The 16,138-nt window shown below is 43.7% G+C and overlaps 1 protein-coding gene across 7 annotated transcripts in view; it reads right to left on the bottom strand.

Annotated features, from left to right (window-relative positions):
• The window catches only part of LOC307090792 (receptor-type tyrosine-protein phosphatase delta), a 361,739-nt gene that overhangs the window by 177,503 nt on the left and 168,098 nt on the right, over positions 1 to 16,138 (bottom strand). For all 7 annotated transcript variants that reach the window (XM_079757563.1, XM_079757560.1, XM_079757565.1 and 4 more), the window contains exon 7: positions 8,640 to 8,687. The gene's annotated coding sequence lies outside the window, so the exon portion shown is untranslated. The remainder of the gene's footprint in view (positions 1 to 8,639; positions 8,688 to 16,138) is intronic.

Here is a 16,138-nt window from a genome sequence, read left to right as displayed (position 1 = left end):
AGACATTTCCTGCGAATTGGGCTTCAAACAGTGAGCAACTTGGAGGTGAACCCTTTGAGGTCGCCGTAGCGATGAACAATGAACGCTGGCCCTGGCCGTGTGTTCAGGTCAAACGCAGTTTAGACTCACACACGCTCAAACACACACACTCAAGTCCATAGTCCGTCCATCGCCCGTCCCCCTGCCTATGGGGTTTTGTAATCACCAGTGAGAGAACTTGTGAGGATATAAATTGTCCTTTCATTAGATCAATACTGTCATCCTAGCTCCATGGGCTGGCATTAAGAGGGGCCCGATGGGGCACAGCGTGGTAGCATTAGGTCTGATCACATAGGCCCCATGGCCCCGCGGGTGCAGTCACCGGGCCCCGGCTAATACATTCATTTTTCCGACAGCCCCCGCGGGAGACTGCCATTGAGTGAGGCCTATTGATTTTTCATTAGGGAGATTACTGCATTGGAAATTGAATTTATTTGGGGGTTTTAAGAGCATGGCCAGGCCGGGCGCGGGTCATCCCTGGGGCTCTGGGAAGGAGAATTCCAATACACTGACGAGGAGAGGAGGAGAGGAGGAGAGGAGGAGAGGAGGAGAGGAGGTCCAGCAGCATCAGGCTGGAGAAACACTCAGTGGAGGAGCGGAGCCCAGCTGATGCTGTCACACGGTGTGGAGCACGTTCTGCTCTCTGCTGCATTCGGATGATGGGATTTTTTAAAGTTATTTTTCTTTCAGTTTTACTGAATTCATGTTTTTTGATCTTTTTTTTTAATACAAACGTCTTATTTTTAAAACACTTATTACCGATCAATTTTCATTAACTTTAATCATCTATTGATTTAGCGGATGGTTGCATCAGAGGCATCTTGCTCTGGGTAAGTACAGGCAGACACTGGGGTTCGAACGCAGTATCTCTCCCAGATCCCAGTAACATGGACTGGGAGTCACACACCCCCACCCAGTAGACTAGTCTTCCCCTTATACATACCCCACGGCTATCTGTCATGGTTAAACTGATGCAAAGATGACCATGAATACCCCACATTGATGTAGATCATCAATCCAGCTAAAGTGCACCTTCCTGCAGTCTGAAGTCACGACAGCATGGATGGGGTTACTGCTGGTGTGTTGTACACAGACACGTCTCCCTGCACACATTAATTCATCAGGGTTCAGCGGTATGATACGAAGGGGCAGCGAGTCGCAGAGAATACCTCGCTCTGCTATGAAAGTTGTTTACACTCGCCGTCAATTTTATCAAGGTGAGTTAAGGTGTTTACGTCGCTAATTTATTTTGGCGAAAGCAAGGGCGTTGACCCATAAAATGAGCCAAGATAATAGTGACCTTAACATGGTCGTGTGCACATGGAGGTAATTGCTAGGCCTTCAAATCAATCAATATTGACTTTTTCAGGGGGGTTTTCTACCAGGTCCTCACTATTGCCGGTGCTGAATGTGTAAAGTCGGCTTCAGACGGATGAGGAACACATCCCTGATGGTTTAACCTTTATCTCGCTTGCATGTTCACTTATCGGTCGCATTACAGATGTTGCTGGATTATAGATGTTGATAGGTCTTCAAGCAGCCCTAACGCAACCCTTAGCCCTAACCAGGGCCCCGTTTCCCGATAACGAAGGATCCACGCTCATACGATCATTCTCACGTAAATTTCTCCATAGGATTGTAACTGTCTACTGACACGGTGCTGAAATAGGCTCAGTAGGAGGGGGAGACGCAGGAATGTTGCAGGAAAACGGTTAAAAATTAAATATCTCCCCATCAAGGCCAACAGCAGAGTAGATAAGAAAAGACTGCAATAATATGAATGCTAAAGATATTAAAACACAATTAATTAGGCCTAGGCTGATATCAGTCCTAATCCTGAATGCCATGTGCGTACATTTTTTCACGGCATTTTCCTTCCTTACAATTTAATTTTCCTTTAATGCAAACAATCGCAACAAAAAACGCCTACAAAAATTCTCCGACACCCGCTGGACTCAGCATGATTCATGACTACAGTAGCCTATGTCTTCTGCCATTGATCATAATGAGGACATTTAAACCACAATGGTTGAATTAAAATCAGAGAGAGACAGCACGTGCAGCTCGGAAGCGACCTCCCACACAAGAGCAATGGAATCATTGGATTTTATTATATGCCTTGTGACGTGGCGATTGATTTCGGCTGCGCATATATTTTTAGAATTTTAAATTGCTGCAATAAATTATGTTGTTGTTGACTTCTAACATGTCTATCTTTGCTGTTTAAATCTAACAGTAGTCTTTGAGTAATATATCGGCAATAACCACTGTTTTTGGTTGCGAAATTGCGCCAGGTGGGCATTCCATGGTATTGGATGTGTTTGAATAAAACACATCCAATACACGGAATGTCCGCTGGTGACGCCACTGAGGCTATAGTAGGCTAACGATGCTCTTAGCATCCTACGAGTACCCCTGGAGTCCTAGTTAGCTACGAGCGTTTTAAAGACGTTCGTTACCAACGATGCTTTCGGGAAACGGTGTGAAAACTGTACGATGCTCACACAACGCACTTCACGATCCACTTAGGCTAACGATGCTTTCGGGAAACGGGGCCCATAGACATTGACTGCTCGTGGATACAACGCTGCTTCAGAATTACCTTCTTATTTCAGCCCGTTATTAAATAATTAAAGGGGACATATCATACCACCAGGTGTGAGTGTGATTAGCCATTACAAGCCGTTTTCAAAATGTGCAGCATTGTGACATCACAGGTGGGCGTGTCCATCTAGATGTGTGACGGATAGATGGACACGCCAACCTGTGATGTCACAATGCTGCACATTTTCAAACCTTCTTGTAATGGCTAATCACACTCACACCTGGTGGTATATGTCCCCTTTAAATGAAACATTTGAATAAATTAATTATTCTGCTGCTTTACTTCACCATCTGAAAGCCTGTTCAATACTCAAGAAAACCATTCAATGAGGAGCTGCTTTTCATTGGCACATAAACCATAGATGTTTGATTGGGGGACATTTTTCCGTATTGATTTTCCTCATGCGATGTTGATAGCCAATCAATTATTCATTTCAGACCAAAGGACCAAACGCATGAAGAAAGACACACAGCACACATAAATATTTATAGATGCACATTTTTTTCCACTACCATCACTGAGCTGTAAGGCATTCTATTTCCCTTTAATTTTGGGGGCACAGACTAGGGAGGCACTTCCATCTCACTTTGATAAATCCCCCAATCTCTTCCTTGCCCCGCTGAAGTAATTTATTTTCTATCACTCCAAGCCATATTTTCCAGTGATTTCTCCCCACCTCCTCTCCATACAACCTGACAAAAGACGCCACAAGGGACGATAAGGATCCAGGAACCTTTCGGCCCTGGCCCCAGCGCAGGGGTTTACCTGGAGAAATCGCGCGCGCGTGCACCCAGGCTCTCCGACTGTGTTGTCTGAGAACATCCAAGTCAGGCTCTCCTTTGAGCTCATTTACATTGTCCCCCGTTAAAAGCAAACACTAATTTCAATTAATTCATCCGCACAAATGCACGCACGTGCCCGCACAAACGCACGCACACAGAACGCACGCACAAGCACACGCACGCAGGCACTCGCTCAAACTGACGCACACACAAGGATGAACTGACACACACACACTGATACACACACAAGGACACACACACACACAAAAACACACTACAACACCAACTCGGGTTGATAGACTAAGCCATTTACCTTAACATAAATGACATTTGCAACCAATGCTTGTAAGGCCTTTGTGTCACAGACCACAACAGAGACACACACACACACGCACAGATATAGATGTACCCGAGAAGCAAAACACAACACACCTCAAATGTATCGTGTTTGAACGGACGTACTTTCGTCTGCGTATTATGTCTAAGCTGGGGCTCAACGTCTCGTCTCCCCATTCTCTCTTGAGACCCGTTTTTAAGGGCGGGCACTGAAAGTTATTCTGCTCTTCATTACAGGCCGGTTATTAGTTCCTACCGACGAGTGCGTCGTCGACGCCAGCCGTTAAGTTTCCCGTAACCGTGAAGTTCCTCCAACTCGGTCGCTATCTCGACTCGTCTTGACTGATGTGTACCCGGCACGCCGCCGGCCATTCATCGGAACTTAATTTCAATTTGATCAAGATTTAGTTTCAGAGACATTGTTAGGCTAATGCACACGTGGACCGTCGGAGGCTGGCGTTCACCGCGGGCTTAACTTTGATGAGGTGGTTAATATCAAATATCACAAAAAGGCAGATAAAATCCTTATTAGCCTTGGTGGTCTCGCCAGAGTGGGAGCTTATTGCAGTGGGCTGTGGGAGGGGGGGTGGGGGGGGTCTGGAGAGGTAAAACAAGGACTGGTGCTTTCGTGTCAGGTGACCTCCAGCATCCAGCGAAGCGGGTCAGGTGCCCTTTTTTGGGTGGCTTGCATCCCAGAGGGGTGTTGGGGGCTGGGTGATGGTAGGGGATCGATTTGGGGACATATAATTCAGACGCTCTCGTTCCATCGGCTTCGGCGACATCTCATGATCTGGGGGGATTAAGGTAACCAGTTACAGCCCAGGGGATAGTTTGATAAACACTTTTTAAGTAGTCGTGTTCATTTTGCCGCTTCAAACGGTTCCACCGTTTAACTCTCTGCAACTGGCATGGTTATGGTCACCGGTTGGAGTAAACCATCGAGAAAGAATGCAGAATATTACGCATAAATGAAGGAAGTAAACAAGCAGTGTGAAGGCATCCATCTTTGTGTTTTCTTTGTGCATGCAGAGCACAGTGTGAAGCACAACCGTGTGCATGTTACGATCAATGTCCTGACACCAAGAGAAATGAGTGCTCGGTCCAGTAAGTAAGGCGGGGACGGCGTCGATACAAAACGTCCACTTTAAAACCAGTTGGAAAACACCTTGGGTTCCACCGCCTGGGCACCACATCGATCCCGGCTCCGTCCTGGAACAAACTCTACAGCGCTTGGACGTTTTCCGTTCCCTTTCGAGCAAATATCATTACACAGTCAAGCATTTAATTAAGCCATCAGGGCCGAAGCAATTAGGCAATGATTTACCGTCCCGAGAGTTCACAACGTGTGCATTTCCTGTTCCTGGTTATGTATTTTACACAGGCATGTTGTGTTTTGTGATTAAGAGGACTTAGCGTTTGAAAAAATACACGTTTCCTGGAACCCTTGGCAAAAGTCTCAGACAAACATACAAACCATTGACAAGCGTTTTTTCAGTATTCAGAGCAAGGAACGAGGTTTTGGAGGAAGAACAAGGGGTGATGCAGATTTGCTTGAAGGACACGGTCGTGGAGAGATGGCCCTCACCTCTCTCGGCAGGGCTACTGTCATTATGTCTGGATGCCCCCCCCCACAGCCTATTGACCTCAGCTGAGTCTGCACTGGGAGCATCTACATGGACCCAGAACTGGCGGTCACCTGGGAAAACTCGGGAGCATAGCCCTGAACTCTGGATGGAGAACTGTGTGTGTGTGTGTGTGTGTGTGTGTGTGTGTGTGTGTGTGCACGCGCGCGCGAGGGTTCCTGTGGGCAAGTGCATGGATGGGATACTTCTGCTACATCCTAATGTCAAGACTACAGGATCCTTACTCTCACTGGTCACTTACGTTTAATACTCAAGTGTAATAGCTAGCGCCAAGGTTAAATGTAGTTCCCTTCGAACTACTAACGCTGTACGGAAATTGCTAAACAAATATGTTTTAACATTATCAATCTGATCTTGTGGTTTTTCAAAAAGCAATTATCCAAACACAATTAAAACAAGTACGAGGAGTACCATCTTAACAACTATTACTACCAATCATAATGACGAAGGCTTTGGAAACCATTTACAACCAGCAGGGGAAAAGTTGAGCCAAGGTAAGTTTGAGGAAAGCATGCATTGTATAAAGGAGAGCAACATTTCATTAGCTATAGTTTATGCATTGCTGCTTTAGGCTCAGCATTGGTAATAGTATCAGTTTGCAATAAACTATAACCTTATTAACCAATTAACGAGAGTCCAGTATAATGCAGGATTTATCTCACTCAAGAAATATAGAAAGGTGGCGAGGAGTTTTAACATTGTTTTAATTGCACATGCTACTTCACAAAGTCTTCAAAAACATTTTGAGTGGGCGTGGTAATTGTTCACAAGTATATGTTCCATCGTATGGTCAAATGTTAACATCCACATCATGCAAAACGTGGCTCAACTTCCATAAAGACTAGATTTGTGAGCATGTAAACATACCCTAGCCGTTCACATGCTCTTCAATTTGCCTTTATCTGAGGCAAATGAGGCCTTGAGAGATCAAACAAATTTCAACAATATTATTCGCCCTTGCTTCCTGGTTGCAACTTTGACATTCGGATTTCTGATGAGAGATGTTAATCAAAGGCAGAACTTAATCCAGCTTTGATAAAAAGGCCTACTTAGCGATGTAATTTTTTCGCAGGTGGTGTGCTCAGGTGAATTCATCGAGAACTGATTGCCCGTGGTGATTGTACTGATTACATTTTAAATGTAAGACTAAAAAAATAAAGCACCCGGTCCCACTCAATTTCCCGTTTTTTTTTATTCCCCAATGACTGGAATATGAATTTGCTATGAAACGTAAACCATATAGAGTGGCATCGTGTCCATTCTCCATCTTCATCAGGAGGATCATGGACATTACTGTGAACCTCAACATAAAACTCACGGTGTAATCTCTGTTAACGTCCGTTTAAAACACCAAAATGCCACGCTCTGCTGTACCATTCCCGCAACGTTATTCAACCGAATCACAACAACGTGCCCACTCGTTCCTATCGGCGACTTGAAAATGCTGATCTATGTCAACACGTCCTCATCTCAAATTCTGTTTATGTATCACATTATTCTCCAGCTAATAAACTCCCATTCAGTGTGTAGAAAAGCAATCATGTCCTATAAGAGGGTGAATCGCAGCAAGGCGGACCTTCACTCACACTGACTGGGAGCAGAATCCTCTGCACACTGCACACACACACACACACACACACACACAAACACACACAAAAACATACCTACACACACACACACACAGACAAATACATGGACACACTAACACACACACACACAAAAACGTACATAGGCCTACACAGTTGCATATAAAAAAAACATGCATACACACAGAGGTATACACACACACACACACACACACACACACACACACACACACACACACACACACACACACACACACACACACACACACACACACACACACACACACACACAGCCTGCCTCTGTCCCAGTTGATTCATCACAGCCACTAGTACCCGCGCTGTCATGTTGCTGGCGTCTCACAACACTGGATCTAAGGAGACGTTGGTCTACTCAGATCCCCCGCCCCGAACGCGCCCAGCAAACAACGCATTGCTTTGTCATCGTTGCCATAGCGATAAGACGGCCGGCTAAACACCCGGTTGTCTGAAAATGTAACTCCTCTGGGATGATGTGAAGAACAAAAGCAAAAGGGGAGGAAGGAGGCAGTGCCGACTGGAAGTACAAAGCTCATGATAAACATGAACGGCGCAGCGCGCATGAACAGCGCGTCATTCATCTCAGACCAACGAATCACTTGTTACTCTGGAAAAGCCGATTTACCTAACCCCTTCCTGCCCGTATATAAATAACAGATAACAGAAAGTATTAATGTTTACGGGGATTACATCATTCCAACTGAATCCCCTCCTATACCCTAACTTGAATCCACACCAACGACTGCAGTTGTCTGGCAATGAGAGCGATCCTCCAAAAGTCATAAACAGTACTAGAAGTTTGTTTTTAAGAGCACAAAATACATTTTTGTTTTCTACTTCACATTAAGTGGCTCACTGGAGGGGTGTGTGTGCATGTGCATGTGTGTGTGTGTGCGTGCGTGTGTGCGTGCGTGCGTGCGTGCGTGAAAGATCAGCCTGGAGATGTATTTGTGTTCGTTATGATGCCAGCTGCCTGGAAACTCTCGTGCCATACTTGATGACAGGCAAATCAATAACCACCACCACTCATGTTTATGGGCCCGATCTGGAGTTAAGACAATCTACATAATGTGGGATCGCGCCGACTCTGAAACGACTTGGAGCGCAATAGCCCATGGCGCTGTAAAAATGGCCTTGAGGCCATTTAACAACATTAGGTCACCGGGCACACTTTAAAATGTATTTTTTTTTGGACCGACCAAATTATAGCACAGTTTTTACGAGGAACGATCATTCTGACTTACCTTTCTCTGTATTAACCTAGTAGGTGTATCCCAACTGTTTTGTATCGATTTTACGCATTTCATTTTCATTCGAGACCATTGATTAATACCATGGGGGTTGGGAATTGTTCATTATTGCCCAATACAATTGAGTTAAGCGATGTGATTAACTACAAATGATTTTAATTGGTAATACATGATTTAGACACAGGACTGCCTCACTGTTGATGCACAACCGACCTCAACTTCATTAAAATATCGAGGTTGATTGAGAAAAAGAACAGAACTATTCCTAAACAGGAAGAGGCAGGAGATAAATCTTTAGAAAGGGGGAGAGAGAGAGAGAGAGAGAGAGAGAGAGAGAGAGAGAGATAACAAGAGGGGCCTACCTTGAGGTTGAAGGTGTGAAAGTCATGAAACATTCTCTCCCCCGAGACCTGTGACAAGAGAAGGGGGGGGGGGGATGAGGTGTCAGTCATGATTAGGAGAGAGAGCCACAATTACAGCAAAGATACAGTGGACAGTGATTGATCAATGAGGAACTCCTTTAATGAAGATGGGGCACTCCAGGGCTCGTTGGAACCAAACAATAAATAAAATAGGAAACTGAAAAAGATTCATTAAGTAGAAGAAGTCTTCAGGGTGAGATTGTGTCCTCAACGTCTCAGACACTTAGTTATTCCAATGCATATTTTAGTATAGAAAATGGAAAGAGACAACAAAAAGATTTGAAACTTTAATGTTTTCAAAGGTCCAAAATTGCGCCGAACGCATTAAATCCTGATCTTGAAAAATATGCAAATTAAGAAAAAGGGTTTAAAAAAGCACCCCTTCGTCATCCATATATTCTACACCTCTGGGTGACCAGTAACATCCACCTCATTCATTAGAAGAGTACACTGTGTTTACGCTTCCCTTTGCCTGCACTCAACTTTGCTCTGCATGCAGTCCATTACAACTGCCCCTCAATAGACAGCCAAAAGCAGCGGGATAGATACAGCCAAAAGCAGCGGGATAGATACAGCCAAAAGCAGCGGGATAGATACAGCCAAAAGCAGCGGGAACACTATCTTTTCAAGCACTCCACTATGTTAAAATTAGGTAACCTCAGTGATAGAGGAACATAATAAAACGCCTTTATGCGTATTGCACCTGGGTTTACAGATGAAGGAGCTGTAAAATCTGCTTATGCAGGTGGATTTTCTATGAGATCAATGTGGTTGCGGTGGAGAAGGAAAACGCTTGTGCAAACATATATTGCTCTCCAGGAAAACTACGGAAAGATACCAAAACAATCAGGTCCTTGTGTGTATTGTTGGTATTACACACACACAATATTATTCAGTCACACACTCTTTCGCGCTCTCACTCACACACACGTACACACACACACACACCCCCCCATTTGACCTCGTTTCCAGATTTCTGGTTCAAACCATACATTTTCTGTTTATCTATAGGCAACGCACAGAACCCCTTTTACAATTCCAGAATAATTCCAAACTCAGCTTCCCTTTCAACTGCTCACAAGTATTGAGATGACACCGTTTAAAAGTAATGCTATTGGGAACGGTAGCCCACCCATCCCTCAGGCTCCTGCACCCCTCAATTTTCAGACGATGCAAGCCTCAGCTGATTGCAGTGTTATCATTTTTAATTACTCCAAACAGTGCTTCGTTTATACACTTGTGTAGTAATTGTTCAAGCGCATCCCCGGGTCCTCCACCTTTCTCTCATACATTTTTCTTTACATGAACAAAAGCAAGCTTTTAATGAAATTGCATCTCACACTGTGACTTCATTTAAAACCCTAAACAGGGCTGTTTTCGTGAAACACAGCCAATTGTTTCAGCGATGTATCCTCAGGTGCTTCAGTCTCCAAACACGAGCAAAGGTTCACTCTGAATGAAATTACACTTCGTACTGTTCCTCCAGGAAGCCAAAAACCTGCTTTGATGTAGCCTGGCCTAACTAGCTTGTTTTGCAACCGCCTTTCCCATGGAGACAGAATCCAATCAGCCAATAGCAGCAGGCTTTGCGCACTACCCCCCTGCTGAGTGTCCATTAAGTGGTCGGGCCTAATCGGTTCTTAGATTAGCCTCCTTTTAAACATAATTGTTGCTTTGCATTACTAAAGTAAAGGCAGCCGTGGGCTATGCGGTCTGTTTCGATGAGCACACAGCATTGTGCCGGCTGTGATGGTGTCAACACATATGAAAGCTGGTTTCCGTGCCCGGTCTGTGCTTGGAATGTAAAAACATATTTTAACTATAAGCAGATATGTCAGTTGAATATGCAAGAAGATTCATATCTAGGCGTTGGATACTGGTCCGAAAGGAAATTTCCTTTTACCATGACGCACTGTGGTGTTATGAGAGCCTTGCCGGTCAGCTTTTGTAGTGTCTTGCTGTACTGTGGACGACTTGGAGAAACTGAAGCAAAATGAAAAGCTTTTAACACAAAAAACATAATTAAGTTTCTTCTTCACAAACAAAAACATGCTAAATCAAATTAGCAACCCAAGCTTGTCCAAACCTTCACATGAAATGGAGTTCGCCTCTATGAAGCATGCTCTCATTATAGGCAAAATATTTGGCAGGTGCTGCAAACACCACTGTGTTCCTTTCGTCGGGCTGCTCCTGGGGCATGTAGTTCTTCTCCGGGAACCATATTGCCAGTGGTGGCTGGTGAACTTTATTTTAGGGGGGGCTAAAGGTTTGTAAACCAAACCCCCACCCACTATAGCTAATGAAACCCCCTTTTTGTGATTTTCACATACAAACTAAGCATTCTGGTGCATTCTGACAAAATAATTAAGACAAAAGAGAACATTTCCTTACAAAGACGAATGGAGCCGAGGAGCTAAGTTTTAACTTAATTTATCTGCCTTGTAGAATTCAGCAAGATTAAAAGTGCAAATACATCAATAATAATTGGGAATTATACACAACAGAGAATGTGATTCTAAAATGGGTGAGTTACAGCTAGGGCTGGGCATATGATGCTCTATCGTTTATATCGTCTTGCCGCAAATCACTCTTTTTTTTTTTTTTGGCATTTTCAAGCTTTTTTTGACAGTACAGAGTTGAAATGGGGAGACAGAGAGAGGGGGGAATGACCTGCAGTAAAGGTCCACGGGTCGGACTCGAACCTGCGACCACTGCAACGGAGGCCGGAGCCAATATGGTACACGCTCTATCCACTACGCCACCGGAGCGGCAACACAAACAAACATGGAGGAGAGTCAACGTGACAATTCTGAACAGGAGAAGGACTCCGACGACCAGCCAAGACAAAGTGAGCTTGTACCTAAAAGAGGGGCTACTTCTATCGCATGGACGTGGTTTGGGTTTGAAAAGTCGGACACGGACCAGAAAAACGTACTTTGTAAAGTATGCCGCAAACCGGTCCCCACACCAGACCAAAACACCACCAACCTATTTTACCACCTACGAAAGAATCACGACAAACAGTACGGAGAGAGTCTACGGATGAAATCCAAAAAAATACAGTCGTCGAGTGCTCAAAACAAACCCCAGACCGTGCAAGAAGCTTTTGCCCGCGGCACACCATATGACAAAGATAACCTACGATGGAAGGAGATAACGGCTGCCATTGCAATTTAAATCTGCATAGACATGGCCACAATTTACACGGTCGAGAAACAGGGGTTTCGTGAGTTGGTGTGCACTCGACCCGAGGTACACAATGCCAAGCCGAAAATACTTCACTCGAGTCCAGTTGCCTCATTTATATCAAGAGTGTCGGGCCAAAGTAGAGGAGGAAATCCACAAGGTATTGTACTACGCTATAACAACAGATATGTGGTCGAGCCGAACGACACATCCCTATATGAGCCTGACAATACACTTTGTTCGAGACTGGACTCTGCAGTCGGTGTTTACAGACAAGCTATTTCCCAGATGACCACACGGGAGAAATTATAGCCAGAGGTCTCAGTGAAGCTCTTGAGTCGTGGGGACTGCGTGAGGATCACCTAGTCTGTGTCACCACGGATAACCTCACAAACCAACCACTATTTTAATTTAAAAATTATATTTTATTGTTACTGTATTTTATAGAGGTGTGCACTAGGGGGTGGGAAAAATCATGACTTGATTGTTTACAAAGTCAGGGGGAGTATTCTGGATTTTAAGCTTTTAAACTGGCTTTTAAATGCTCAGAAACTCAATTGAAATATTTTACCATGTATGGCTGTTACTATGAAAATTCTTATTCTTGCTGAAATATATTTTTACATTGTTTTAGACACTCACCATGGCTAGATGAAGACGGTGACCAAAACATTGCAAGCATGTCCAGTCATTCAGCCGAAGTGCAAGGATGTTGTTAGTCGCGTTATCCGTGGTGACACAGACTAGGTGATCCTCACGCAGTCCCCACGACTCAAGAGCTTTTTGGTTGGTTTTAATATTTTTGAAAACCAACCAAAAAAGTGTTTTCTATTTACCTTTTTATATTTATACATTCATATTTTATATTTTGTTGCATGCATAATTTGCACAAAGTTTCTAAATAATAGGAGAAAAATAATCATGAGTAAATTATCTTTATTTGTATAGAGTATATAATTCAAAATGTAACACAAAATAGGCCTTTCCATGTGGTCATTTTATATAAACTATTTTTCATTGAATTTACAGAAAATGTGCTATATCGTGATTTATATCGTTATCGGGATATGATAGGGCCGCTTTTGTGAGGGCCGCTGTAACCCAGTGTCCCATCCTCACGGGAAGGGGGGGGGGGGGGGGTGCGAGGGCCACTGTAACCCAGTGTCCATCCTCACAGGAAGGGGGGGGGGACAGAGAGAGAGAGAGAGAGAGAGACTACATTAGACGTGTTCGCACTGTAACGACTGCCAACTGCACTGTTTTTTATCACAAACATGAAGCAAGCCTCATGTCCCGAATAAATTCAATATCAGGCCTCGAATCACAACAAATAGAATGCAGGGAGACAGCAGGCAATGGAGAAACGAAATGATTTTCCAAAACCACATCCGAGATACAGTCCAGAGATACAGCAGCAAGTTACAGCAATTAATAATGCTCTATAAACAATTAGATAAGTAGGCTACAGGTGTTCGCACTGTAACGACTGCCAACTGCACTGTTTTTATCACAAACATTTTGAAGCAAGCATCATGTCCCGAATAAAAGCTCACATCGACGGCCTTTCTGAGTCGCAAACAGGTTAATCACCATGCCATTGACGTCCGGTGATTTTCGGATGAGGTCCCGCTCAACAGACAGCATCGCTAGGGCGTAAAGCCTATCTTGTCCGATGGTACTTCGGAGAAATGTTTTGATCCTCTTCAGTGTACTGAAGCACCTCTCTGACTCTGCCAATGTCATAGGGGTTGTCATTGCTATTTGTATTAATTTCAATGTCTCCGAAAAAGTGCACTAAAGATTGTGAATGTGTTTTTCTTTACCTGCTCGTTGTGTCTCTGTACGGAGATGTGGTGGCCGTCATCCAGCTGACAGGCAATATTTACTTTGCCCAACATTGAACGCTTCACACAGTTTCCAATGTGAGTTGCACTGCATTCGCGTTTCTTTATTTTACAGAACACCGGTTTTAAATCCGCAACCCCTTGTTGGGTCCAAGCTGTGTCTCCGAACAGCACGCAAGGGAAACGGAAGAGAGCGCTCCTAGCTAAGCTAGCCGTTAGCCAGTCTTTCCTTTCGAACCAAGAGGTGCAAAATGAACGATTTTGTGATGTGTCCTTTTGTTTTATCTGAACATCGTTTGGCCGATGTGCCCCCAGTCTCTTTATTTATTTTTTTTCTTCTGAAGACATCAACGAAAACGGATGAGTCAGTAGATAGTCCACTTCGTTAGGTAAATTAGCGCTCGTCATTGTGGTCAGGGTTTTTTCCCTTTTTTTTCCCGCCTCCAACAGTGTCCGTCATCAGTGAGAGTCACTTTTGGTCTGGGCTATATTAATTTAGCCCAAATGGTCTCTAAATCAAGGGGGTATGTCATAACACCTGTCAATCACGATTGGACGACACCGATCGGATGCTAATTTTCTTAACCCATTTGTGCGCGGAGCAACATTGTATCTACTAGATACAATGTTGCGCCGCACAGCAGCCGGTACAAATGGGTTAATGGTGGAGTTGGATGTCTCGAGACCACTTTTACGTGGTCTCGGTCTTGTCACAGTCTCGACCGTCTTTGGTCTTGGTCTTGTCTTGGTCTCGGATCCCTCGGTCTTGTCTTGGTCTCATTGTCTTGGTCTTGCGGTCTCAGGTCGACATAGTGGTCGGGAGATTTGCAACAAATAATGTCCATGATACAAAACATAATATTCGATAATGCAACATTAAATTATTTCGCTTCAAATGCAACCTTTCAAATGCAACCAATCAATGACATACATGTATTTTTGTTGTGATTAAGAAACTGGCGCTCATCTATTCAAAAGACGCAAGTGTAGCCAGCGCGAACGGTCGTAGCTGTCAGTCTCAGTCAGACCTACAGTAGTAATAATAATGTCAGCGAATTCTGCCATCATTAATTTGCATTCACCGAACACAAAGAAATTTGCAGTCCAGGGGCAACAAAGAGGCATTCTGCAAAATGCAAGTTTTGCAAAGTCTCTAACCGAAACAGCCGGGACGACATCAACATTCACCAGACACCTGGAGCGGAGTCACCCGGAGAGGTAAGCTAGCGGTATAAATTATTTAGGGGACGGATATTTTTTTGCAAGCTTCAGTTCTTTGCAGACTTACTGAAACATTTTTGGCTAAGAGTGTAACTACATGCTAAGTACAGGTAGTTAACTTATCAGTGTCTCTCGGCTACTTAAACATTAACAGTTTTCACCAACGTTAGATATTTTGGCGAATTCATTGAGTAGAAATACTGTATATCAAAACCGTGTCAGTGAGCTGTTGTTCTTGCCTTACTGAAGAACAGGCTTTATATTATTGGCAGTGTGTTGTAATCACATGCTATTGCAGACATCAAGATGTCAGCATCTTGTCTCTATTCTTGTTAATGCACCATTCGATGTGCAGTTTGTATTGGTATGTAGAATTTGTAGTTTGCATTTGATTCATGTGACATGTGCGCATGTCATTGTTGTTTACTGTATTTTATTTAAAATGGAGTTGTTTAACTAAATAAATGTGACCATTGACATTTAAATAACATCTGCATATCACATTGTTTTGACTTCACAGGCTTAATCTATTTCTGGCAAGGTTATAATTGTGTATCTTCAATTTCATCTACAAATTAAGTATAATTATAATTAGTTACATATTTCCCCATAGCTGTTGGAGGTGTTAGCTGTTTTATCAGATGACTTTTGGACCAGTCAGTCAGTCAGTTATATCAGTCCTCAACAGCAGACAAAGGAGTCTCAATCCTCTAATAGTGCAGTAACAGCTGTCATGCAATTGCTCTACCTAGTTTATCTCACCCAGTCTACAAAAACATTTACAGTGAGTGAGCTCACAGTCACACACATTTATGACAAGCTCTGTCCCTGCATAGTTCTGTCTGTAGTTGAAATAATACCTTCTTAAATTGAATTTAAACTGGGACTGAACCTCTTACCCCAGTATGCTGCTCTTAATCAATTGATGCAAGTTATGGTGTAACACTAGCTCACTAGCTGTTTTTTTTGTTGTTTTTTTTGGTCTCGGTCTTGGTCTCGTCTCGGTCTCGTCTCGACTTTGTCTTGGTCTTGACTCAGTCTGTCTTGGCCTTGGTCTCGTCTTGGTCTCGGTCTTGATACCCTCTGATCTTGGTAGTGTCTTGGTCTCGGTTTAGGCGGTCTTGACTACAAGTCTAGTTAATGGTAAACACGCATTGATGCGCAATCCGGTTTTAAAAGTAAACACGC

The sequence above is a fragment of the Pollachius pollachius genome, assembly GCF_949987615.1.
Source record: "Pollachius pollachius genome assembly, chromosome: 20".
NCBI lineage: Eukaryota > Metazoa > Chordata > Actinopteri > Gadiformes > Gadidae > Pollachius > Pollachius pollachius.
This window is presented reverse-complemented; position numbering and strand designations above follow the sequence as displayed.